Source organism: Bubalus bubalis, chromosome X (genome assembly GCF_019923935.1).
Source record: "Bubalus bubalis isolate 160015118507 breed Murrah chromosome X, NDDB_SH_1, whole genome shotgun sequence".
NCBI lineage: Eukaryota > Metazoa > Chordata > Mammalia > Artiodactyla > Bovidae > Bubalus > Bubalus bubalis.
In genome coordinates this window covers 84,609,158-84,636,239 of record NC_059181.1, presented here as the reverse complement: position 1 = coordinate 84,636,239, position 27,082 = coordinate 84,609,158, and the positions used below count along the sequence as shown (strand labels likewise).

The 27,082-nt window shown below is 41.8% G+C and overlaps 1 long non-coding RNA gene across 1 annotated transcript; it reads left to right on the top strand.

Annotated features, from left to right (window-relative positions):
* The first annotated feature begins 18,977 nt into the window (after positions 1 to 18,977).
* On the top strand, positions 18,978 to 25,423 carry LOC123331760. The gene is made up of 3 exons (XR_006548523.1): positions 18,978 to 19,071; positions 20,345 to 20,468; positions 25,168 to 25,423. It is a non-coding gene; the product is annotated as an uncharacterized LOC123331760 (long non-coding RNA).
* The last annotated feature ends 1,659 nt before the right edge of the window (positions 25,424 to 27,082 follow it).

Below are 27,082 nucleotides of genomic sequence, written 5' to 3'. Positions count from 1 at the left end.
ATTATCATGCTAATAAGTAAGTCAGAAAGAGAAATACTGTATGAAATCACTTATATATGGCATCTAAAATATGACACAAATGAACTTATTTAGAAAACAGAAACAGATTCACAGACCTACAGATTTATGGTTGCCAAGGGGGAGGGGCGGGTGTGGGAGGGATGGATTGGGAGTTTGGGATTAGCAGATGCAAGTTATTTTATATATCAGTTCAGTTCAGTTCAGTCGCTCAGTCATGTCCGACTCTTTGTGACCCCATGAATCGCAGCACGCCAAGCCTCCCTGTCCATCACCAACTCCTGGAGTTCACCCAAACTCATGTGCATCGAGTCAGTGATGCCATCCAGCCATCTCATCCTCTGTCATCCCCTTCTCCTCTTGCCCCCAATCCCTCCCAGCATCAGAGCCTTTTCCAATGAGTCAACTCTTCGCATGAGGTGGCCAAAGTACTGGAGTTTCAGCTTTAGTATCATTCCTTCCAATGAACACCCAGGACCAATCTCCTTTAGGATGGACTGGTTGGATCTCCTTGCAGTCCAAGGGACTCTCAAGAGTCTTCTCCAACACCACAGTTCAAAAGCATCAATTCTTCGGTGCTCAGCTTTCTTCACAGTCCAACTCTCACATCCATACATGACCACTGGAAAAACCATAGCCTTGACTAGATGGACCTTTGTTGGCAAAGTAATGTCTCTGCTTTTGAATATGCTATCTAGGTTGGTCATAACTTTCCTTCCAAGGAGTAAGCATCTTTTTATTTCATGGTTGCAATCACCTTCTGCAGTGATTTTGGAGCCCAAAAAAATAAAGTCTGATACTGTTTCCACTGTTTCCCCATCTATTTCCCATGAAGTGATGGGACCAGATGCCATGATCTTAGTTTTCTGAATGTTGAGCTTTAAGCCAACTTTTTCACTCTCCTCTTTCACTTTCATCAAGAGGCTTTTTAGTTCCTCTTCACTTTCTGCCATAAGGCTGGTGTCATCTGCATATCTGAGGTTATTGATATTTCTCCTGGCAATCTTGATTCCAGCTTGTGCTTCTTCCAGCCCAGCATTTCTCATGATGTACTCTGCATATAAGTTAAATAAACAGGGTGACAATATACAGCCTTGACGAACTCCTTTTCCTATTTGGAACCAGTCTGTTGTTCCGTGTCCAGTTCTAACTGTTGCTTCCTGACCTGCGTATAGGTTTCTCAAGAGGCAGATCAGGTGGTCTGTTATTCCCATCTCTTTCAGAATTTTCCAGTTTGTCGTGATCCACACAGTCAAAGGCTTTGGCATAGTCAATAAACCAAAGTCTACCCATCTCCAAAGGCCATGATCTGTGTCTTTACTATATCCTGTCTCAAACAATCATTCTAAAGCTGGTTCTAATAGTACTCATGCCAAGTCACTTCAGTCGTGTCCCACTCTTTGGGACCCTCTGGACTATAGCCTGCCAGGCTCCTCCTCTGTCCATGGGATTTGGGTGGCCATGCCCTCCTCCAGGAGATCTTCTCAGCCCAGAGCGAGAATTCTTGCCTGGAGAATTCCATGGACAGAGGAGCCTGGTGGGCTGCAATCCATTGGGTCACAAACAGTCAGACATGACTGAGTGACTAATACTTTCATTTCACTGAATGCTTGTTGTCCAACTGTCAACCTGGCTGACTCAACGTTTACTTTAGCTAAGTTCTCTAATTATCACTTTTACAAAGTCAGTGCTGGATATCTGGTTGTGTATTTATGTTGATTCCCAGGTAAAAGTGTGATGATATAAATCATTCCTATTTTAAAAATTGAGTGTCACTATTTTACAGTTCAACCAATTACTTTATAATGTGTTGCTTTTTGAAAACATCAACCACCACAATCCACCAGCATGCCAGCCATCAAGGGGCTGCCACAGACCTCCTTTTAGAAAGTGGCCTATCTGAAAATGAGGACAAGTTAAATGTGGAACTTTGACAGGTTCTTTCCTCCTCTCTGCATCTCAACTGAAATAGCGGAACCTTGGATTAGATGACATAAAGGTCCTTCTATCTTGAATTGTTTGGAGCAAAACACCCAAAGTAGCCAATCTTCCAGAAGAACCTTCACACTAGTACTCTTATTAGTTAGCTACAGGCTCAACTGCTCTAATAAGGGACTCCAAAATAATGTATTTTCAGTGAGTCAGAAGTGTTTTTTTTCACTCAGTTAATAGTCCAAGGAGGTGGTCCAGGGCTAACATAGAGGTTTGGAGATGTTAAAAGCATAGGCTTCTTCTATTTTGTTGCTCCCCACCTTGTTAACATTTCAGCTCATAGGAACGGAGCACATGGCCAGTGAAAGGCATACTCCATTCTTTTATTCTTCCCATGTTATTGAGACATGATTGCACAGCACAGTGTAAGTTTAAGGTGTACAGCATAATGATCTGACTTACATACATCACATTTTCAGATTAGTGAGCATCTATCATCTCAGATAGACACAACATTAAAGAAATAGAAAAAGTACACTTTTTCCTTGTGATGGGAACTCTTAGGATTTACTCTTTTAACCACTTTCATAGATAACACACGGCAGTGTTAATTATCTTTATCTTGTTGTACATTATATCCTTAGTACTTATTTATCTTATAACTGGAAGTTTGTACCTTTTGATTACCTTCATCCTATTCCCCCATCCCCTACCCCCGCCCTACCTCTGGTAACTACAAATCTCATCTCTTTCTCTGTGAGTTTGTTTTTCTCTTGTTTTTTGAACTGTAATTTACCTACAACACTATGCTAGTCCCTGTATGCAACACAGTGATTTGGTATATACACATTTCAAATCATCATCAAGATAAGTCAAGTAACAATATGTGACCATACAAAGGTATTACATAGTTATTGACTATATTCCCCACACTGTACATTTCATACCTGTGACTCATTTTGCAACTGGAAGTTTGTATCTCTTAATCTCCCTCACCTATGGAGAAGAGTGGGATATATGCTTCTTTCTTTTAAGGGCACAACTCAGAAATTGCAAATATCCATCCTACTTGAGTCCAATTGACTAAGAAACCAGTCACTCGGCCACATCTAGCTGCCTGGGATGTTGGAAAACACGATCTTTACCTTGCCTATCATATGCAGTTAAAGCTCCTATTACTATTGAAAAACCATGAGGATAGATATTGTGGGGAGTTAACAAGCAGCCTCTGGCAGAGTACTATATTATGAATGAGTAACCTTGCTTATCTCTTTCCCCCCAAAGATTCCTTGTTTCACTGGCTTGCTGTGCTACTCACTGGCTTTTACCAAGCAAAAGGAGTTCTTTTTGTTTTATTTTTATTGAAGTACAGTTGATTTACAACATTGTGTTAATTTCAGGTGTACACCACAGTGATTCATTTATAGACATGCACACACATATATGCTTTTTCAGATTATTTTCCTTTACAGGTTATTACAAAATATTGAGTATAGTTCCCTGTGTTATATGGTAGGTCCCTGTTAGTTATCTACTTTATATATAGTAGTGTGTATATGTTAATTCCTAGGTCCTAATTTATTGCCTGGGAGAAGGCAATGGAACCCCACTCCAGTACTCTTGCCTGGAAAATCCCGTGGATGGAGGAGCCTGGTAGGCTGCAGTCCATGGGGTCGCTAAGAGTCAGACACGACTGAGAGCCTTCACTTTCACTTTCCACTTTCATGCATTGGAGGAGGAAATGGCAACCCACTCCAGTGTTCTTGCCTGGAGAATCCCAGGGACAGCAGGGCCTGGTGGGCTGCCGTCTATGGGGTCACACAGAGTCGGACACGACTGAAGCGACTTAGCAGTAGCAGCAGCAGCACCCTTCCTTTCCCATTTGGTAAACCATAAGTTTGTTTTCTGTGTGTATGGGTCTATTTCTGTTTTGTAAATAAGTTTATTGGTATCATTTTTTTTTTTAAGATTCCACGTATAAGATTCACATGATATTTGTCTTTCTCTTTCTGACTTACTTTTCACTTAATATAATAACCTCTAAGTCTATCTATGTTGCTGAAAATGGCATTATTTCATTCTTTTTTTATGGATGAGTAATTCCATCTTCTTTATCCATTCATCTGTTGATGAACATTTAGGTTGTTTCCATGTCTTGGCTATTGTACATAGTGCCACAATGAATATTGGGGTGCATGTACCTTTTTAAATTATGGTTTTCTCAGGGTATATCCCCAGGAGTGGGATGGCAGGATCACAATATGGTAACTGTACTTTTACTTTTTTTTTTTTAAAGGAAACTCCATATTGTTCTCCATAGTGCTGCTGCTGCTGCTGCTAAGTCACGTCAGTCGTGTGCAACTCTGTGCGACCCCATAGATGGCAGCCCACCAGGCTCCCCCGTCCCTGGGATTCTCCCGGCAAGAACACTGGAGTGGGTTGCCATTTCCTTCTCCAATGCATGAAAGTGAAAAGTGAAAGTGAAGTCGCTCAGTCGTGTCCGACTCTTAGTGATCCCATGGACTGCAGCCGACCAAGCTCCTCCATCCATGGGATTCTCCAGGCAAGAGTACTGGAGTGGGGTGCCATTGCCTTCTTCATAGTGACTGTACCAATTTACATTCCCACCAACAGTCTCCAGCATTTGTTATTTCTAGACTTTTTCATGCTGGCCATTCTGACCAGTGTCAGATGATACTTCATAGTGGTTTTTAATGATTAAGCCAGAAGGTTCTTGATGAAAGGGGTCAGACTAAGTCCTGTGGTCTGCTATGAAATGGCCTTAAGTCAGCCTCAAGTGGACTTTGGCTCCTAGAGGGATAGAATATCTGTTCTCTAAGCTGCTATCCTCCATAAAGTTTGATTGAGCTGCTGGAGGGGGCCACCAACAACTTTGAATGAATTTCATCCTTCAGTTGAATTCAAACCATAGGTGTTTCTAGGGTATTAGTAAGAACTGGTTGCCATGTTCCTTTTTGGTCCATTTATTTGTATCAACATACATGTTATTTATCGGTATTGGATATTATAAAGAGCATGGGTTTTGGTATCAGATCAGTGTAGCTTTGAGGAAATTGTAACCACTCTGAGTTTTAGTTTCTTCATTTGTTAAACTGCAGTAAAGTCATGTAATTCAAGGAATGGTTGTAAGAATTATGTGAGTCAGAAACTACGAAATTACCCAGAGTATTGTGCACATTAGGCACCTAATACATGTTCTCTTTATTGACACCAACAATTAACATGAATGATTCACTTGTTAATTCCCTACTGTGTATGTGCCAGGCACTGATCTAGCTTCCACATATATAGCTGGTTCACATGTACATGTTTTAGTATCTGGGAACCACAGGAAATTTCTTTACAATTAGTTGCTTCATTCAGTCCTTGTGAATGAATGTGGGTTGCTGCTCTCACTTAATAGAAAGCCTGTATATCTGGCAAAGGGCTTAGAGGGAGGGAGGGTGTCAGGAGAGAGTGACTAAATGGCCCTAATTTGGTGCTGGTTTCCATTCCTTCTGCCTTCAATAAAACTTAATTTAATGAGTTTTCCCTGCTTTTTTGATACTTTACCTGCCAACTCTGTCTGAGAACATGTGGTATCTCAGAACTAAATCTTTAAAGTCCTTAACATTCTCACTCTCTGAATCATGCTACCTTTGAGACTTTGCTTGCTGGCTTCGCTTCAGTTCAGTTCAGTCGCTCAGTCATGTCCGACTCTGCGACCCCATGAACCACAGCACATCAGGCCTCCCTGTCCATCACCAACTGCCAGAGTCCATCCAAACCCATGTCCATTTTGTCAGTGATGCCATCAAACCATCTCATCCTCTGTCGTACCCTTCTCCTCCTGCCCTCAATCTTTCCCAGCATCAGGGTCTTTTCAAATGAGTCAGCTCTCCACATCAGGTGGCCAAAGTATTGGAGTTTCAGCTTCAACATCAGTCCCTCCAATGAACACCCAGGACTGATCTCCTTTAGGATGGACTGGTTGGATCTCCTTGCAGTCCAAGGGACTCTCAAGAGTCTTCTCCAACACCACAGTTCAAAAGCATCAGTTCTTCAGTGCTCGGCTTTCTTTATAGTCCAACTCTCACATCCATACATGACTACTGGAAAAACCATAGCCTTGACTAGACGGACCTTTGTTGGCAAAGTAATGTCTCTGCTTTTGAATATGCTGTCTAGGTTGGTCATAACATTCCTTTCAAGGAGCAAGCGTCTTTTAATTTCATGGCTGCTTGCTGGCTTCACTTCTGCTTCTGCTGCTGCTAAGTCACTTCAATCGTGTCCGACTCTGTGCGACCCCATAGATGGCAGCCCACCAGGCCCTGCCATCCCTGGGATTCTCCAGGCAAGAACACTGGGGTGGGTTGCCATTTCCTCCTCCAATGCATGAAAATGAAAAGTGAAAGTGAAGGCTCTCAGTCGTGTCTGACTCTTAGCAACCCCATGGACTGCAGCCTACCAGGCTCCTCCATCCATGGGATTTTCCAGGCAAGGGTACTGGAGTGGGGTGCCATTGGCTTCACTTCAGTTGTGTCCAACTCTTTGCAATCCCATGGACTGTAGCCTGCCAGGCTCCTCTGTACATGGAATTCTCCAGCAGGAATACTGGAGTGGGTTGCCATTTCCTCCTCCAGGGGATCTTCCCAACCCAGAGATAAAACCCTTGTCTCTTAGGTCTCTTGCATTGGCAGCCAAGTTCTTTACCACTAGCGCCACCTGGGAAGCCCACCTGGGCAAACTTTGAGACTAGTAGTAGTTTAAATGCCAGCCCACCTGAGTAAATGTGTGTGACCTTGAGTGAGTCATTTCTGTCTTCTGAAGCTCACTTTCCTCATTTATGAAATGAGTATATTAACAAAATCCACTTCATAGGTTTGTTGTGAAGACTGAATGAGACACTGCATGCAAATTGTTTAACATGGTATCTGGCTCATAGTAATCAATAAATGAATAAATGTTACTATTTTCATTCATGCATTAATTAATTCATTCAACTGGTGTTTATTAAGTGCTAGGAACGAGCTTAGCACTCATTCCAAAACCTTCCAATTTCTTTATTTTATTTTATTTTTTTAATATAAATTTATTTATTTTAATAGGAGGCTAATTACTGTACAATATTGTATTGGTTTTGCCATACATCAACATGAATCTGCCATGGGTGTACACGTGTTCCCCATCCTGAACCCCGCTCCCACCTCCCTCCCTATACCTTCCCTCTGGGTCATCCCAGTGCACCAGCCCCAAGCATCCTGTATCATGCATCGAACCTGGATTGGTGATTCATTTCACATATGTTAATTTACATGTTTCAGTGCCATTCTCCCAAATCATCTCACCTTCGCCCTCTCCCACAGAGTCCAAAAGACTGTTCTATACACCTGTGTCTCGTTTGCTGTCTCGCATACAAGGTTATCATTACCATCTTTTTAAATTCCATATATATGCATTAGTATACTGTATTGGTGTTTTTCTTTCTGGCTTACTTCACTCTGTATAATAGGCTCCAGTTTCATCCACCTCATTAGAACTGATTCAAATGTATTCTTTTTAATGGCTGAGTAATATTCCATTGTGTATATGTACCACAGCTTTCTTATCCATTCATCTGCTGATGGACATCTAGGTTGCTTCCATGTCCTGGCTATTATAAACAGTGCTGCGATGAACATTGGGGTACACGTGTCTCTTTCTATTCTGGTTTCCTCGGTGTGTATGCCCAGCAGTGGGATTGCTGGGTCATAAGGCAGTTCTATTTCCAGTTTTTTAAGGAATCTCCACACTGTTCTCCATAGTGGCTGTACTAGTTTGCATTCCCACCAACAGTGTAAGAGGGTTCCCTTTTCTCCACACCCTCTCCAGCATTTATTGCTTGCAGACTTTTGGATCATAGCCATTCTGACTGGCGTGAAATGGTACATCATTGTGGTCCAAAACCTTCCAATTTCACTGGGAAGCCAAGACAAGATATAACCTAAGAGAACCCTAACACACTGTTGGTGGGAATGTAAGTTGGAAAACAGTAGGGAGACTCCTCAAAAAATTAAAAATAGAACTACTATACAATTCAGCAATTCCACTTCTGGTTATTTATCTGAAGAAAATAATAATTCAAAAAGATACATGCATCCCTATGTTCATTGTAGCATTATTTACAACAGCCAAATAAGGAAGCAACCTAAGTGCCCACTGACAGATGAATGGATAAAGAAAGATTATATATAATGTAATATTACTCTATAATTACACCAATATTACGCCATAAAACGATGAAATCTTGCCATTTGGGACAACATGTATGGTCCTTAAAGGTATTATGCTAAGTGAAGTAAGTCAAACAGAGAAAGACAAATACAATATGATTTTACTCATATGTGGACTATATTTTAAAAAATCATAAATGAGCAAACCAAACTAAACAAAAGCAAACACATAGATACAGAGACCAGCATAATGGTAACCAGTGGGAAAGGGGATGGGGGAGGGCAAAATGGGTAAAGAAGGTCAACTATATGGTGCTGGATAGAAAGTAAGCACAATGTAGCATATACAGAAGTAGAACTATAACATTGTACAGATGAAACATATACAGTGTTATAAAACAACCTCAGTTTAAGAAAAAGATATAACCTGTGAAATGTTCAATATAAAGTGGAATGTGATCCATGACAAAATAAGACAAAGTCAGAGAAAGAAGAGGTCATTGTGGCCCAGAGCAGTGTTTTTTAAGCTTGCCTGGCTTGAGTTTTATTTCCATCAGACCTTAGAGCCTTTTATTGGATCAGTTTGAAAACCAGTGGATGAGACTGAATTAGAAAATGTGGTTATATAGAAAGGAAGGGACAAGTAGTAATGGAAAAACAGCAGGCTGGGACAGGTCGTGAAGGCCTTGAAATGTTTAGACAGAGAATGTGGTCTTGATTGCTTTGGGGAGGGTCCAAATCCAGGGTCTCTCTGCCATCTTTCCCCTACTGAACAATGGCAAACAGCCACTACCAATCTCTTCACTCTATAAACCCAACCTTGTGTATTGACAAGAGAAAGCGAAAACAAACCTCAATGCCCAGCTACCCAAGCTAGACCTGTGGGAAATGTCTTTGAAGATGAGATCATAGTCCGGGCATCTGGAGCAAACTAGCAGGTTCTATTTACTGTATAAAAATTGCTGAACATATTTTTCTTTTCCTTAACCCTAAGTAAAGCTATCCTAGGGTTTCATGTCAGTGGTTTTGAATTTTATTAAACAAAATAGCTAGTTCCTGCTTGATTGAAGTTTGGTGGTCTTTCTAGAATTTCTTTCTACATAACTCTCCCCTTTCTTCTCTGTTTTACCAGGGCTCTTGATTGTAAGTAGAAGAAATCAATTATAGTTAAACTAATCAAACACACCACGAAATACACATTGAAAGGATGTTGGGGAAGGAGGGGGAGCTCCCCAAGTCAAAGGGAGGTTAGAGGGCCAGGGTTGGAAGATGATAGGAATCAAAAGGGTTCCAGAGGCTACCAAGAAGCAGCAACAGTACCCCTGAGATAGTGAGGCTAAGCATTGTCAAAACTATAGTGATTAGACACAAATCACCTCTGTCTCTTGATCAGTTGCTCCAGATTCTTCATCCTAGGAATGCAGGGAGAGGAGGACAAGATCTCTATTCTTCAACTTCTCTAGTTGAGACAGGGTACGGTGTTCCACCAATATCTCACATCTTGGGAGATCCCCCTTCAAATAGGAAGAGGATGAACGGTGAACAGCAAACAAGTAAAGTAACGTGCAAAGCAATGTTCTTTATCTTTTCCCACATAATGTTTTTCAAACTGCATTTGGTAATACATTATTGGGTTATGAGATGAATTTCATGGCTGTTGAATCACATTGACTGGTTTTCAAATATTAGAAAAGTCTCGTTGATACATGGCAGAAACCAGCACAATATGGTAAAGCAAGTACAAAATCGCTCAGTCTTGTCCGGCTCTTTGCGATCCCACGGATCCTACCAGGCTCCTCCGTCCATGGAATTTTCCAAGCAAGAGTACTGGAGTGGGTTGCTACTGTAAAGCAAGTATCTTCCAATTAAAAATAAAGAAATTTTAAAAAATATTAGCCATGTCTTACATTTCTGAGATAAAATCTAGCTGGTCATAATGTATTGTCTCCTTTTCAAACTAGTGAAATTTGGTTTAGAATCTTTGCATCTAGGTTCATGAAGGGTATTGGTCCATAGCTTTCTTGTACCTACTTTGGTAATGCTGTTCTCATAAAGTAAGTTTAGAAGGGTTCTACCTTCTTCAATATTCTGGAAGGGTTCGGTAGAATTTATATTATTTCTTCTCTAAATCTGGGTCTAGAATTTCCTTATGGGAAGGGTTTTAACCACAAATTCAATGTCTTTAATAGATACAGTGATATTCATGTTATCTATTTCTTCTTAAGTGAGTTTTCACAGAATGTGTCTTTAATCTAAGGTATTGACTTTTTAGGAATAAAGTTACATTCCCTTACTTTCCTTTTAATATCTGTATTGATGTGAACGCTTTCAATAATTGTGCATTTGTCTCATTAATTGGCAATTAATTGGTAATTTAGTGTTAGATAGGGCTTCCCTCATAGCTCAGTCAGTAAAGAATCTGCCTGCAAGGCAGGAGACCTGGGTTCGATTACTGGGTCAGGAAGATCCCCTGAAGAAGGAAATGGCAACCCACTCCAGTATTCTTGCCTGGAGAATCCCATAGACAGAGGGGTCTGGCAGGCTACAATCCATGGGGTTGCAAGAGTTGGACAAGACTTAGCAACTAAACCACCAGCAGTGTTAGATAAGAGTCCAACTTTTGCATGTGGACATCCAGTTTTCATAGCAGCTTTTATTGAAAATGCTGTCCTTTCCCCAATGATTTGTCTTGGCAATAATCACTTGACCATATATGCAAGGATTTGCTTTTGGGGTCTCTCTATTCTATTTACTTGGTCTATATGTCTGTCTTTCCATCGCTTCATGGGGAATAATAGATGGGGAAACAGTGGAAACAGTGTCAGACTTTATTTTGGGGGGTTCCAAAATCACTGCAGATGGTGATTGCAGCCATGAAATTAAAACACACAATCCCACAGCTGGGCATACACACTGAGGAAACCAGAAGGGAAAGAGACACGTGTACCCCAGTGTTCATCGCAGCACTGTTTATGATAGCCAGGACATGGAAGCAACCTAGATGTCCATCAGCAGATGAATGGATAAGAAAGCAGTGCTACATATACACAATGGAGTATTACTCAGCCATTAAAAAGAATACATTTGAATCAGTTCTAATGAGGTGGATGAAACTGGAGCCTATTATACAGAGTGAAGTAAGCCAGAAAGAAAAACACCAATACAGTATACTAACGCATATATATGGAATTTAGAAAGATGGTAACAATAACCCTGTGTACGAGACAGCAAAAGAGACACTGATGTATAGAACAGTCTTATGGACTCTGTGAGAGAGGGAGAGGGTGGGAAGATTTGGGAGAATGGCATTGAAACTTGTAAAATATCATGTATGAAATGAGTTGCCAGTCCAGGTTCGATGCACGATACTGGATGCTTGGGGCTGGTGCACTGGGATGACCCAGAGGGATGGAATGGGGAGGGAGGAGGGAGGAGGGTTCAGGATGGGGAACACATGTATACCTGTGGCGGATTCATTTTGATATTTGGCAAAACTAATACAATTATGTAAAGTTTAAAAATAAAATAAAATTAAAAATAAAATAAAATAAAATAAAAGACGCTTACTCCTTGGAAGGAAAGTTATGACCAACCTAGACAGCATATTCAAAAGCAGAGACATTACTTTGCCAACAAAGGTCCATCTAGTCAAGGCTATGGTTTTTCCAGTGGACATGTATGGATGTGAGAGTTGGACTGTGAAGAAAGCTGAGCGCCGAAGAATTGATGCTTTTGAACTGTGGTGTTGGAGAAGACTCTTGAGAGTCCCTTGGACTGCAAGGAGATCCAACCAGTCCATTCTGAAGGAGATCAGTCCTGGGTGTTCTTTGGAAGGAATGATGCTAAAGCTGAAACTCCAGTACTTTGGCCACCTCATGCGAAGAGTTGACTCATTGGAAAAGGCTCTGATGCTGGGAGGGATTGGGGGCAAGAGGAGAAGGGGATGACAGAGGATGAGATGGCTGGATAGCATCACTGACTCGATGGACGTGAGTCTGAGTGAACTCCGGGAGTTGGTGATGGACAGGGAGGCCTGGCATGCTGCGATTCATGGGGTTGCAAAGAGTCGGACACGACTGAGCGACTGATCTGATGGCAGTACCACACTATTTTTGGTTTTTTGCCTTATGATTAAGGACTAGAAATTGCTATAAACTTGGATAACTATTTTGGAATAATTGCTGAAAAGTCTTTCAGTACCCTAATATTTTATATTTTTATTACCAAACTGTTTTGACTACTATAGCTCTGTAGTGAAGTTTCAAATTAGGAAGTGTGAGTCCTCTAGCTTTGTTCCCTTTTTCAACATTGTTTTGCCCATCTAGGCCCCTCAAGATTCCATATGAATCTTAGGATTTAAAGAAAAATCTCTAGACCCACTCTAGGTAGTAATGATATCTTAACAATATTAAGTCTTCCAATCATGTTGGGAAAATTGAATAAACCCTGCAAAGGAATGAAACTGGACCCCCGATTTACACTACTAACAAAAAGTAACTTAAAATGCATTGTCTTCCAAACCATGAACACAGGGTATGTTTCTATCTATTTATGTCTTCTTCAATTTCTCTCAGTAATGTTTTTATTTTTGTTTTGCTTCTGTTTTTTTTAAATTGAAGTATAATAGACATATGACATTATAATAGTTTCAGGTGTAATGAATTCAATATTTGTATATTGCCTTTTGTATATGTGTGTACATAATGTATGCATCAGAAAAGGAAATGGCAACCCACTCCTGTATTCTTGTCTGGAAAAGTCCATGGACAGAGGAGCCTGGCGGGCTGCAGTCCATGGGGTTACATAACTGAGCACACATGCATGAGGAGGGTGAAGGGAGATGGGTTGCTAGCAATAAACTGGTAGAACTAAAAAATAAATAAATAAATAAACCACCACCAATGTATGCATATATATACATTTGTGTGCTGCTGCTGCTGCTGCTAAGTCACTTCAGTCGTGTCTGACTCTGGGCAACCCCATAGACGGCAACCCACCAGGCTCCCCTGTCCCTGGGATTCTCCAGGCAAGAACACTGGAGTGGGTGGCCATTTCCTTCTCCAATGCATGAAAGTGAGAAGTGCAAGTGAAGTTGCTCAGTCGTGTCCGACTCTTCTCGACCCCATGGACTGCAGCCCACCAGGCTCCCCCATCCATGGGATTTTCCAGGCAAGAGTACTGGAGTGGGGTGCCATTGCCTTCTCTGATACATTTGTGTACATAATGGCAATATTTATATAACGTATACTTTAAATTGTATATTTGTATACATAGTAATTCAGTATTTGTATACACTATGAAATGATCACCACGGTAAGTCTAGTTACCATCTGTTGCCACAAATAGTTACAAAATTCTTTTTTGTGTGAAGAGAAGCAGTGTTTTGCTTTAAAAGATATTTTCACTTTATATGGACTCTAAATTCACAATATTTTTCAATACATTAAAGATGTTCCTCTACTGTCTTCTCTCTTGCAATGTTTCTCATGAAAAACCTGTTGTTTTCCTTATCTTTTGTTTCTCCATATACATTATGACTTTTCCCCCCTCTGGTTGTGTTTAAGATTTTCTCTTTATCACTGGTAATTTGACTATGATGTACCTTGATGTGGTGATCTTTGTCCTTCTTGTGATTGAGGTTAGTTGAGCTTTTTGTATCCATAGGCTTATAGTTTCAATCAAATTTGGAAAATGTGGGGCCATTTTTTTTTCCAAATGTTTCTTCTCTTTTCCACCTCTATTCTTCACCTATCCAGTTACATGTGTATTAGGCCACCAGTAGTTCCACAGCTATTGATGCACCATCATTTTTTTTTAATTCCCTTTTCTCTTTGTGTTTAATTTAGAATAGTTCTTATTGCTATGATAGTCAGCTTCTAAAACAGCTCCCAATGATTCCTACTTCCTGATTTTATGTTTTAGTGTCATCACTTCCCCTTGAGTGTGGGCTAGAACTAATGGTTTGGATTTAATGAATGAAATAAGGCAAAAGTGATAGCATGTCTTTCCTAAGATTAGGTTATAAAAGACTGAGACTTCTGCCTTGCTCTTACTCTCTCTTTCTGGCTTTTCTTGCTGCTGCTGCTAAGTCACTTCACTCGTGTCCGACTCTGTGCGACCCCATAGAGAGCAGCCCACCAGGCTCCCCCCATCCCTGGGACTCTCCAGGCAAGAACACTGGAGTGGGTTGCCATTTCCTTCTCCAATGCATGAAAGTGAAAAGTGAAAGTGAAGTTGCTCAGTCGTGTCTGACTCTTAGCGACCCCATGGACTGCAGCCTACCAGGCTATTCCGTCCATGGGATTTTCCAGGCAAGAGTACTGGAGTGGGGTGCCATCGCCTTCTCCACTTTTCTTGCTAGATGTGCAATTGTTATGTCTTCCAGTTTGCTAATTTTTTTCTTCTGCAATATCTGGTCTGCTGTTAATCCCATTTAGTGTATTTTTCTAGTTCCTCATTTATTTCCTTATATCAGTACAGACTCGATATTTCCCATATAATTCAATGTGTTACAATCAGTTACTTTCATTGTTTATTCTTTTTTTCACTGTTTATTCTAATGCACAAAGTTTCAATGACCATTTTGGTCAATAGAAGCCCCTTCTAGCTAGCTTATATTTCTTTTGACATGCCTCTATTATTATTATTCTAGTACTTCATTGCTTTTCAAAAGTACAAAAATATTTTTTCAGGCTTACCTTGTACTATTCTTGCCACAGCTTTGGGCTCAGCCATTTCTTGAAGGAGACCCAACTCTTTTACTGGACAATGGTATTTAGAAGCCAAGATTTATATGGGCACACACATGCACACACACACACACATGCTGCTGCTGCTAAGTCGCTTCAGTTGTGTCCGACTCTGTGTGACCCCATAGACGGCACCCAACAGGCTCCTCTGTCCCTGGGATTCTCCAGGCAAGAATACTGGAGTGGGTTGCCATTTCCTTCTCCAATGCATGAAAGTGAAAAGTGAAAGAGAAGTCGCTCAGTCGTGTCCGACTCTTAGCGACCCCATGGACTGCAGCCTACCGAGCTCCTCCATCCATGGGATTCTCCAGGCAAGAGTACTGGAGTGGGGTGCCATTGCCTTCTCCGATAAACGCCTTGATTCCATTTAAATGGAGGTCAATATATCACCATAATGGTGATACAAGTCAGAATAATGTTACTTCTGAGGTGGGGTGTAGACTGGGAAGGGGCCTGAGGAATGATGAAGTGTTTTATGTCTTAATCCAGGCAGTGATTACACAAGTATATACATGCACAAAAATTCATTGAGCTGTTCACTCATGACTAGGACATCTGATGTGCTTTAATGTATACATCAGACATCATAAAGAATAATTTTAAAAAGTTAACCACTGTGTTTCCTTTCAGAAGCATGTTCTGTTTTTGGAAGGTGGATATGTTTTATTTCAGAGTCTTCATGAAGATTTTGCAACATTCAAAACTCCAACAATTCAAGAATATTCTGAGGAAGTCTAGTAGAAATCTCAGTTAACCAACCAGAGTCAAAAGTCATGTGACAATGGTTAAGTACAGTTTGAAATTCACTCTACCCACATCTTTAACATTATTTCATTCTTGACAATTTTTAATTTGAGGCTCATATTGCACAGCCTTTCCCACAAGGTGAGACTTTATTAATACTTTTATGTTTTGCCATCTCAAATGTGTATAATTCAAAGTTTAAAATGAGCAAAAAAGGTGTTCCCAGGTGGTCCAGTGGTTAAGAATCCACATGCCAATGCAGGGGACATGGGTTCGATCCCTGGTCTGGGGAGATTCTACATGCCATGAGGCGACTAAGCCTGTGTGCCCCAACTACTGAGCCCACGCTCTAGAGCTCTCATGCCACAGCTCCCGAGCCCACTCATCACAGCTACAGAAGCCTGTGTGTCCTAAAGCCCAAGCTCTGCAACACAAGAAGTCACTGCCATGAGAAGCCCATGAACCACAACTAGAGAGCAATCCCTGCTTGCTGCAACTAGAGAAAGCCCACGTGCAGTGATGAAGGCTCAGTGCAGCCAGAAGTAGGTAAACATTTGTACATCAGCAAAATGATTCTGAATAAACATTTCTCCAAAGAAGATACACCAGTGGTAAATAAGCACATGAAAAGATGCTCAACGTCACTAATCATTAGGGAAATACAAATCAACTCCATAATAAGATGCCTCTTCACATCCACTAAGATGTTTATAATTTAAAAGACAGATAATAACAGGTTTTGATGAGGACGTAGAGAAATTGGAGTCTTCATACATTGCTGGTGGGAATGTGCAATCATTTTGTATAATGGTTTGGCAGCTCCTCTAAGAGTTAAATACAGAGTTACCATATGACCCAACTAGTTCACTCCTAGGTAAGTATCCAAGAGAACTGAAAATATACCTCTACACAAAAACTTATTAATGAATATTCATAGCAGTAGTATTCAAAATGGCCAAAATACTTCTGATTTCTCTGGAGTAGGGGTAGTATGATGTGGTGATTAGAAGAAAAGGATATGATTATTTAGTGTTAAAGGGGCAGGTTTGGCCTCTTCTATCCTCTGTGTGATAAGCATCCAAGTGTCTCTCATGGTTCTTCTGTGTGTCACCCCTCACAGGTGTAAATCCTCCAACTGGCTATTATACCCCTAATGGATACAGTATCTTGGCTCCTGACCCTGATGGGCTTTTTTCTCCTAGTTGTTATTATTGTTGTTCAAAGAATAGAATAGGAAATAACAGAGTGAAGGAATGTAGAATTTCAAAGTACTGTTTCACTCAAATCTTGTGTCAGTGTGTGTGTGTGTGTATGTATGTATGCATAGATTACAGTGTAAAATGTATTTGTGATTTAAGAAGTTGGGAAGCCACTCCTTTGAAAAGTCAGTGTTGTGTGGTGGGAAGAGTATAGTGCTCAAAAGACCCAGTTTCTGTTCTGAGCCCTGCTCTGAGCTTGCTGGTGAGCTTGAGCAATTGCCTGCTTCTCTCTGGACCTCAGGCTCTTTTTCTAACCTGTGAGGGCATTGGACTCTCATGGTCCTTCCAGCTCTTGTTGCGACAACAGTAACATCTAACCCCTAATCCACACTTACAATGTGCCAAGCACTGTTCTAAATCCTTTCTGTACATCGAGTACTTGAATTCTCACATAGTTCTATGGCGTAGGTGATTTTATTATCATCCCTATTTTACAAATGAGGAAACTGAGAACCCAAAGAAGTGAAGTGGCAGAGCAGGCATTTGTACCCAGGCTTGTTTGGCTCTAGAAGCCATATTCATAACCAGTACTGCTACCAGTATGCAGCTCTGAGTCAGTGGGGCTACACTGCCTTTCTGGCTCCTTTTGAAGGAGGGATGGCAGACTTTCCTGGCCACTTACTTAGTGAGTTTCCAGGAAGCTCAGGCTTAGTCATCCTTCTTTGCCAAGTTCACTTGAGCACACAGATACTGGTATGACACTTGCAGAGTTAGGTTCTGGCTTCCTTGGGTCCCTCCCACATTTCCTCTTATCTCATCAAGGGCACAGTTTTCTAGACTAGTTTCCCTTTGTCTCTTTCATCTGTCTCTCCCATCATTTCCCTCTCAACAGAGCTCTGTGCTATCTCTTCCTTCCCAATATTAGTTTAATAGTCTTCACATCCAAGGGCTTTTTATTCTGACAGGAGAGAAATCAGTGTTTGATTTTTTTTCATTATCTCTGGCCAATAATCAATATTAAATTTCCCTCTTTGGGCCATGCCATTCAAAACAAAGTCCATCACGCTTTTTGCTTCTTGGTGAGTTCTAAGAATTTCTGATAGGGACAGTGTGGAGTCTGCTTGGTGTCCTGTCCCCAAAGTTCTCCTTTTTCTATAGTTCCCCCTGGAGCCACTTGAATGCCAATCTATAGGCCCAATGAGGTCTGCCCCATCTATGGGACCCACCTTGCCCTCCAGCGATTTAAGGGTCTCTAATTCAATGCTCAGATTCAAGACAAGTCCTGCCACAACACTCTGGTGATGACTTCTATATTCAACCCGAGTTTAAGCCCCTATTTTCTCTCTCTGTTCTGATTCTGGCCTATTGTCCCTGAGCTTCTGTTTAGGCCTTGATAATCCTCTGTAGGGCTTCCCAGGTGAAGCCAGTGGTAAAGAACCTGCCTGCCAATGCAGGTAGACATAAGAAATGTGGGTTCGATCCCTGAGTCAGGAAGATCCCCTGGAGAAGGAAATGCTAACCCACTCCAGTACTCTTGCCTGGAGAATTCCATGGACAGAGGAACCTGGCGGGCTACAGTCCATGGGGTCACAGAGTCTGAAGCGACTTAGCGTGCAGGCATGAATCCTCTGTAACTGGGAATTTGCTCTGTTCCTTCCTGTCCTTTCCCTCCTCCCCCCTCCCCCAGGAACTGGAATGCTCCAATGGCTATGGCCTTGAAACCTTGTGTCTTACTTCCCTGATGCTGCCCGCTCAGCTGCATCTCTGCTTCTAGAGTTCCCAGTGCCCTGTTTAACACACCTGTCAGGAAATCCCAAGTCTTGGTAACTTGAAATTTGCTCCACATGCTGTAATTAGCCCTTCTGCCTAGACTGTGTTGTATGAAAGGACAGGGGCCAAGTAGATGTTCCTATTTGCTTGAGAGAGTGTATTTACACTAGACTTTGTTCAAAGTGTAGTCCCTGAACCAGCAATACCAGCAGCACCAGGATACACCACATCTTCCATGTGAGACTCTTCATTTAAAAAAAAAAGGCTGGTTCTAGGGCTATCAGCTGACCCACTAGCAATAAATCAAGTCAATGAAACAGCATTTAAGCATCTTTTGCTCATAGCATCATTTACTCCACTGGAGTTTTAAGCTCCATGAAGGGCAGAAAATTCATATCTCTTGTTCACTGCTGTATTTCTAGTGTTTAGAACTGTGCTTGGCAGATGGTAAGTGCTCAGTAACTGTTAAGGGAATGAACAAGTGAATGGATGAGCTGGTGAATTTTTACCAACTAGGTGTCCTTGGAAATGTTAAATTCTCTGAGCCTCGTCATTTTATTCATCTGTACAATAAAGATTCATATCCCTACTTCCAAGTATGAGGATCATGCATAAAAAGGGGGTGTAGAGTTGTCAACATTTTTTTTGATACAAAGGCTACTCTTCACTGAAATGTGGATCTGTTTTGTTTTGGAGTGATCAGTTCTTTGCAGCTGCTTTACCCTAAGTATTATTGAGGGCTTGTTCTGTGTGGAAGAATCTTGGAAGAGAGACTCATTCACCCAGTCACTCATTCATTTAGAAAATATTAATTGAATGTTATGCAGGCTTTATTCTAAGTGCTAAGGAGAAGAGCAGTAGATAAAACAAACACTCTACTCCCAAGAAGTTTACATTGGGAAAAGACAAACATGAATCAAATAAAATTGTAATATAGCAAATGGTGATATTTGTTAAGAGGAACAATAAAGTGAGTAAGGCTTCCCTGGTGGTTCAGATGGTAAAGAATCTGCCTGCAGTGTGGGAGACCTGGGTCTGATCCCTGGGTCAGGAAGATCCCCTGGAGGAGGAAATGGTAATCCACTCCAGTATTCTTGCCTGGAGAATTCCATGGACAGAAGATCCTGGTGGGCTATAGTCCATGGGGTCGCAACATGACTGAGTGATTTAACACCAAAATTTCTCTGAGGAGATAGCATTTGAGCAAATGCTCAATGCTCAAAAGACCTACAGGAAGCAAGGGAGTGATTCATGGGGATGTCCAGGGAGAAAATTTTCCAGGCAGAGGGACAGCCAGTGTAATGGCCCAAAAGTGGGAAACCATGTAGGATGTTTAAAGAACAGCAAGAAGACCAGTGCTATTGGAGTAAATTTGGAAAATAGTAAGAATGAGGGTTTGTGGGGGAGGAGCACTGAATCATGTAGGGCTTTACAGGGCATTATATGACCTGTAGCTTTTACTCTGAGTGAGATTGGAAGTCATGGGATAATATTCCATGAGGAATGATGTGATCTAACTTAAATTTTAAACGAGTCACTCAAGTTGTTGTGTTGAGTGAGAACAGACTTTAGGAGACTAAAGGCAGAAGCAAGGAGATGAGCTGGAAAGCAGTTGCAGTAGTTCACGTGAGAGATGATGGTGGCTAGGATTAGGGGGGTAGTAGTGATTAAGATGGGGAGACTGGTCAGATTTTGAAGAAAAGTCTGGTATGTTTTGCAGATGTCTTGGGTATGGAATGTGGGAGAAGAAGGAGGAGTCAAGAATGACCCCAAGGTTTTTACTTCAGCAATTAGAAGGTTGGAGCTGCCATCAATAGAGATGGACAAGACTGGAGAAGAACCAGGTTTGTGAAAGAGGAATCAGGAATTCTGTTGAAACATGTTACATTTAAGATGGCTATTTGATCTTCAAGAGAGAATGTTGAATAGACAGTTGGGTAGATGGATCTGGAGTTGAGAGAAGTCTGAACTGGGATACACATTTGGAAATCTTCAATGTATCTAGGGTAGTTAAAGTCATGGGACCAGATGTGATTACCTAGGGGCAGAGCATGGAAAGAAGAAATTGCCCAAGGTCTGAATTCTGGGTTATTCCAATGGTCCCAGGTCAGGACTGAGAGGAGAAATCAAAAGGCACTAGGTCAGAGTAGCCAGTGAGGTAGGTGGTGAGAGAATGGTTCCTGGAAGCCATGGGGAAACAGTGTTTCAAGGAGGGGGGAGGGTTCAACTGTTTAGAATGCTGATGAAATGTCAAACAAGATGAGGACTGAGATTTGACAACATGGAGGTTCATTAAAACCTTGAGAGGAGCTATTTCGATGGAGTGATAAACCTCTAATTGAAGATGATTTGAGAGAGAAGCAAGAAGAATTATAGACAGTGAATATAGGCAGCTCTTTCAAGGAATTTTGTTGTAACAGAGGGAAGAGAGGTGCGGCAGAACCTGGAGAGGGATGTGGGTGGGGTGAATGGAGGACTTTAGTTGGTAGATACTGTAGCATGTAGAGAGGAAGAAATTATTGATGCAAGAGAGAGGTGAGAATTCCTGAAGTGGTCTCCTTAAGTGGGTGAGAGGTGAGATTAAGGGCACAAGTGGAGCGGGAAGGAGCCAGGATTTGAACCAGCTGTCCCTTACTTCAAAGCCTCTTACTCTCAACCATCACACTACAGTGCCACCCAGACAGTACCCATTGGGTATTGGAGCTTGGCTCTATTCTTCTCATCACATGCTCAGGCCTTACTTGGGATTCAAGTCACCGTTTCGACTTGTCTTTGATTAGGGAAACAATTAAATCTCTGAAACATGATTTCAGCATCTCTTCTGATTCCCTAAAAACCCTCCCTCCGCCTTCCAATTTCATTTGTCACTACAGGAAGGAAAGGGACTCCATAAAAGAAGCCTTCTGTATAATACTGGCTGAATGGGCAGAGAAGGCCACTTCTCTCCCTTCCACTGTTCCTCTCTCATCCTCTCTAAACCTCAAACGTTGCTCTCGAGGATGATTACAGCAATCAAAGAAGCAACAGTCATTTTAGTAGGTGTTTTTTTCACCTGCCCAGAGGGATAGGGAAGAATCCTGGCATATGAACATGAGGAAGGTGGGAAGCAGGGAAACGGCAGAGCCACCCTATTGCAACTGTGCTTCTCTGTGTGTGTGTGGTCAGTTGCTTCAGTCCTGTCCGACTCTTTGCGACCCCATGGACTGTAGCCTGCCAGGCTCCTCTGTCCATGGGATTCTCCAGGCAAAAATACTGGAATGAGTAGCCATTCCCTTCTCCAGGGGATCTTACCAACCCAGGGATCGAACCCACATCTCCTGCATTGTAGGCGGATTCTTTACCACTGAGTCACCAGAGAAGCCCGTGCTTTTCTGTAGGGTTGGAAAATAGCCAAGGAAGTCCTCTAAACACAGACATGCCATTTTTTTCCCCATCTTCCCTCCATTAGCCACAACATAGCCAGATTAACATGAGTTACTCCGTGGGCTAGGGGTAGCTGGGAAGTCTCATCCCACAAATGGAAGCTGACGCAGAGCATGAGGGGACAAAGATGAGAGCTTGATGATGATATCTGCCGAGTTTCCAGGTCAGGTGGCACTATTTGAACATTTTTAGGCTGAGTTTGAAAGGAAGGGCTTCCTTTAGGGCTTCCCTTATAGCTCAATCGGTAAAGAATCTGCCTGCAGTGCAGGAGACCGGGGTTCGATCCCTGGGTTGGGAAGATCCCCTGGAGAAGGAAATGACAATCCACTCCAGTATCGGTGCCTGGAAAATTTCATGGATAGACGAGCCTGGTGGGCTGCAGTCCATGGGGTCACAAAGAGTTGGGCACGACTGAGCTACTAACACTTTTAAAAGGAAGTGTGATTTTCTGGGCCAGGGGAAAAGGAACAACAGAAGAAGACAGGGTTAGGAAGAGACAGAAGATAAAAGAAGGGAGTGGGACTTCCCCCGTGGTCCAGCAACTAAGACTCTGCTCCCCCTGCAGGGGGTCTGGGTTCCATCCCTGGTTGGGGAACTGGATCCTGCATGCTGCAACAAAGATTGAAGATCTTGTGTGCCACAACTAAAACCCAGTGCAGCCAATTAAATAAAATAAAAATAAATATTTGTTAAAAAAAAAAAAAAGACAGGAAGAGCAATGAAAGAACTTGGAGGGGCATCAGGAGGAATAGGAAGTGAAAACCCAGGCTTGTCCTGCTTAATGATAGTTACTGGAACCTTTAGCCTCAGGTGCTGGCTAAAACAAAATAGTATTTCTCCCCCCTCCCATCCACGCAACTTGCACAAACTTTAATGTGAAGTGTGTGACTTTGAATGTTTACATCAGAACAGGAAGAAAAACTAGAAGTCATTTTTCTGCTTTAAATCTAAGTTATGTCTCTTGTCCTCTTCCTAGGTGTGTAGGGCCTTTTGACCAATATATAGTACTGACCATCCATTTCTGAGAACCACCTTGGCCAGTCACCATTAAAAACGCCAGATATTAGGGAGCTTGTGTTCAGTGCAGTTGGAGCACAGTATTATGTTATTTATTTTTTAATCTAATCCTCTGCCTTTAGATGCTAGAAATGAGAATTAGTCAGAGCCTAATCTCTCCAGGGATGTGTTCTTTCCAGGCAAGCCTGGTCTGTCTTCTATAGAAAATAGGACGAAATCCAATTTTTGGATGATGTGATGGGATGGAAAAAGAGAGAGAGGCCAACAGGGCTGGGAGAGGATACAAAAGGCCCTAGAAGACTGATAAATCCGCCCTCCCCCCTTTTTAAAGAATCACCATTTGGGGAGATCTCTCCTGTTTGGGGTTGACCTGACCATCCTAATCAGATGATGTGGCTGCTTCAGTTATTGCAGTGAGAAAACATCACATTGAAGGTCAAAAAAGAGAATAAACAACACCATGAGAAAAAATCTCATTCTTCTCTCTGTATTTTTTGGTTTTGTTTTCATTCTTTCACCTTTAATCAATTGAATGTTAATAAGGTCATGGTTTCTGCACTCAGAATTGGAGCTCCTTTGACTTTTGAAGGAAACAGAAGTCTTTGGATCCCGTTGTCCATGGGTCTCTTTCTCTTAGGAACTCCTGACTAAATCCTATGAAGAGCTTCTTTTATTTGCTTTTGAAAAATTACACTTTATTTTGAGATAATTGTAGATTTGCATGCAGTTGTAAGAAATGATACAGAGAAAGCCCCAGTACCCTCTCCCCAGTTACGTTTGCTTTTTTTTTTTTTAAAGCAACTTTATTGGGCTTTGATTGACATACAAAAAACTGTACCTATTTAATGTGTGTAACTTCATGGCTTTGGAGATATGTATAAACTTGTGAAATCATCACCACAATCAATGCCATAAACATATCCATCACTTCCAAAAGCTTCCTTCTATCTTCTTGATTTATTTATTTTGGGGGAGATAATGCAACATACGATCTACCCTTTTAGCAAATGTTCAAGTACACAATACAGGCACTGTGTATTAACTAACTATAATTAACTGTAGGCACTACGCTGTACTGTATTTGCATTTTAAAGTCCAATTAAATTTTTCTTTAGTGGATCCCTTCACTCTTCATTCACATGAGTAAGTTCATATAACATTTGGGCTTCCATGGTGGCTCAGTGGTACAGAATCCTCCTGGCAATGGAGGAGACACAGGTTTGATCCCTGATCCCGGAAGATCCCACGTGCCGTGGAGCAACTAAGCCCCTGGGCCACAGCTGTTGAGCCAGTGCTCTAGAACCTGGGAGCTGCAGCTACTGAAACCTGCGTGCCCTAAAGCCCATGCTCTGCAACAAGAGAAGCTACCGCAATGAGAAGCCTGCCCACCACAACTAGAGAGTAGCCCCTGCTCCCTGAAGCTAGAGAAAACCTGAGTGCAGCAACAAAGACCCAGCACAGACAAAAATAAATAAATATAAAAGCGTTAAAAACACATAACACTGTGCTCTACACACCTCTGAAGAACCAGGAAATGCCAGGTCAGAGATATCCCATTCCAAAGGGGAAAACAGAAGGCTTCCAGCTGAGGCTTATGCAGTCACTGCATCTTATTATTCACTTGCCTTAATGATGAATTGTACCTTGTTCTACATATGGTTCCTGCAAGTTTCTAAGCCAGAATAAAGGAAATGTCAAATGTGGAAAGGAATGGAATCCATAACTGTGCTGTGGACTAATAGTATATCATGAGTTGTACGGGTCATGTTCATGTCCTGCTGAGTATCCCTTACAGGAGAAGGAGCGCATCTGGAGATAAAATCTGGATGAAAGAATAGGTGGAGGGTTGATGAAGAAAAGAGATGGAAGGAAGCAACAGGGTGGCCCTGAAGTTAAGGTTCTGCCACAAAAGGTAGTGCCAAGTCGGGGAAGCTCTGGAAAGAGGCTGGGATGCATGGAGATAAACTAAAAATCTGATTATAAAACATTCATTTTTGGAACCCCTGGTGTAGATGAGCTATTAGTATGCTAGGGGCCAATCCAAGGGCAAAGTGGGGACTCCTGTCTCTTATTCCTTTGTTCTTTCTGTCTCTGTTTCCTTAGAAACAAACCCATCAATATCCGGAGAACCCTATCCAAGAAGGAATTGCTCCGAAGATATTCAATCCCCAAGTGTTTTGAAAACAGATGCCAGCTATGCCAAATGAGTCCTTGAAACAGCTAAATCACATCCTGATTTGAAGCAGCAAGTTAAAAGCTTACCCATCTTTAATGATAGGAGGTAGAACCAAGTGCTCAGAAGATTAAAGTATTGTGATCATGAGGCTGAGGTCCTGGGCTCAAATCCTGTGTGGCTCATTTGCTTCTAGACGTCCCAGTTTCAAACAGTAGAGACTGTGCTCTTGTCCACAAATGAGTCCTCCAAACATAGATGGTCATTTTGCAGGAATAAGCCACGAGTCCTATAAAACTCTGGGCAAGAGGCAGGGTGGTGTGGAGTGTAGCTGGTCAGGATCCGCATTTAGACAGACCTGGTTTGGAAATTTACCCTTCTTATTTCCGCCTTATTACCAGTGGAACCTTAAGCCAATTACTTATCCTCTCTCTTTCAGAGCCTTGGTTTCCCCACAGGGTTGAGATAATTTAGCACATAACTGCTCAATAAATGAAAGCTGTTATTATTTTTATTATCACCAATAACGTTATAATTCTCAGATGTAGATTGAGATCTAAGTGTAAATTTGCAAGTTGATTGCTCCTGCCATATTTCCCCTCAAGAATTCTCAGAAGAGATGCAAATTCACCTGACCCCGGACACTGTTTAACCTGCTCCAAGAGGGGGTGTTATTATCAGTATCCCTTAATAATTTCAGGTCAAATGAAATCAATCTTCTATTCTCAATCTGACTCTATTGCTAGAACAATGATTCAAAGCTCTTGGGTCTGTCCACAAGGGACGGAATAGCTTTATCTTCTCTGTAACAGGGAGGGAGTAAAGAGTGCCCTGACTGCTTATCTTACAAACAGAGTACCAGGTGAGGGTAGAGGACTTCCACAGGGCTAGGATGGATGCAGCAACAGCTCTCAGAATCCCCCAGGGATTCTCAAGCTAGCTTTCCAAAACTGCTTTTAGCATATTGATTTCTGACAGTGCTGCACTTCAGGAAAAGAGCAACTACACTCTGCCAGCTTGCCCACATCTCCAAATCAATTGCACATGTACCAGATGCTTGGTTTTCTTTCTTTCCTTTCTTCTTCCTCCCCTGCAGGAAAGTATGTGGTTTCTAATAACACTCCTGCAATGTTGTGGCGGGACAGGATGTCAGTTTTACCTGAGGCTACAGAAGTAAAAGGGTATTCTAGTCCACAGAAAATCGGCTCACTTGACCCACTTGGGATAGATTTGATTTCTGCTTTAGGATTAAAACACGAATATCCAGAATTGAAAAGGGGGAAAAATCCCTAAAGCAAATAGTTATTGAGTGGCTTACTTGCCAGACAGGGTGCTAGCTACTTTCCATACATATTACATCATTGATCCTCACAACCACCCTGCAAGGTGGATACTTCGAATAGCATCACACATATGAAGAAAAAGGCTCTGAGAGGTTAAGTCACTTGCCTGGAGTTGCAAAAGCTCATCACTGGCCTATATCACTCAGATTTCAGGTTTGATTTGTTTGTTTACTTGATTATTCAAATATTGATTCATGAAATAAAGTCTATACTTATTTTATGTTAATTTCAGCATCAGGGACTTAAATATTTCTTGCACTAGTTGACTTCTAAGGGCTTCCCCAGTGGCTCAGTGGTAAAGAATCCTCTTGCAATGCAGGAGACACAGGAGACACGTGTTTCATCCCTGCTTTGGGAAGATAGCCGGGAGAAAGAAATGGCAACCCACTCCAGTATTCTTGCCTGGAGAATCCCATAGACAGAGGAGCTTGGTGGGCTGCAGTTCTTGGGGTCGCAAAGAGTCGAACATGACCGAGTGACTGAGCACACACAGTCAACTTCT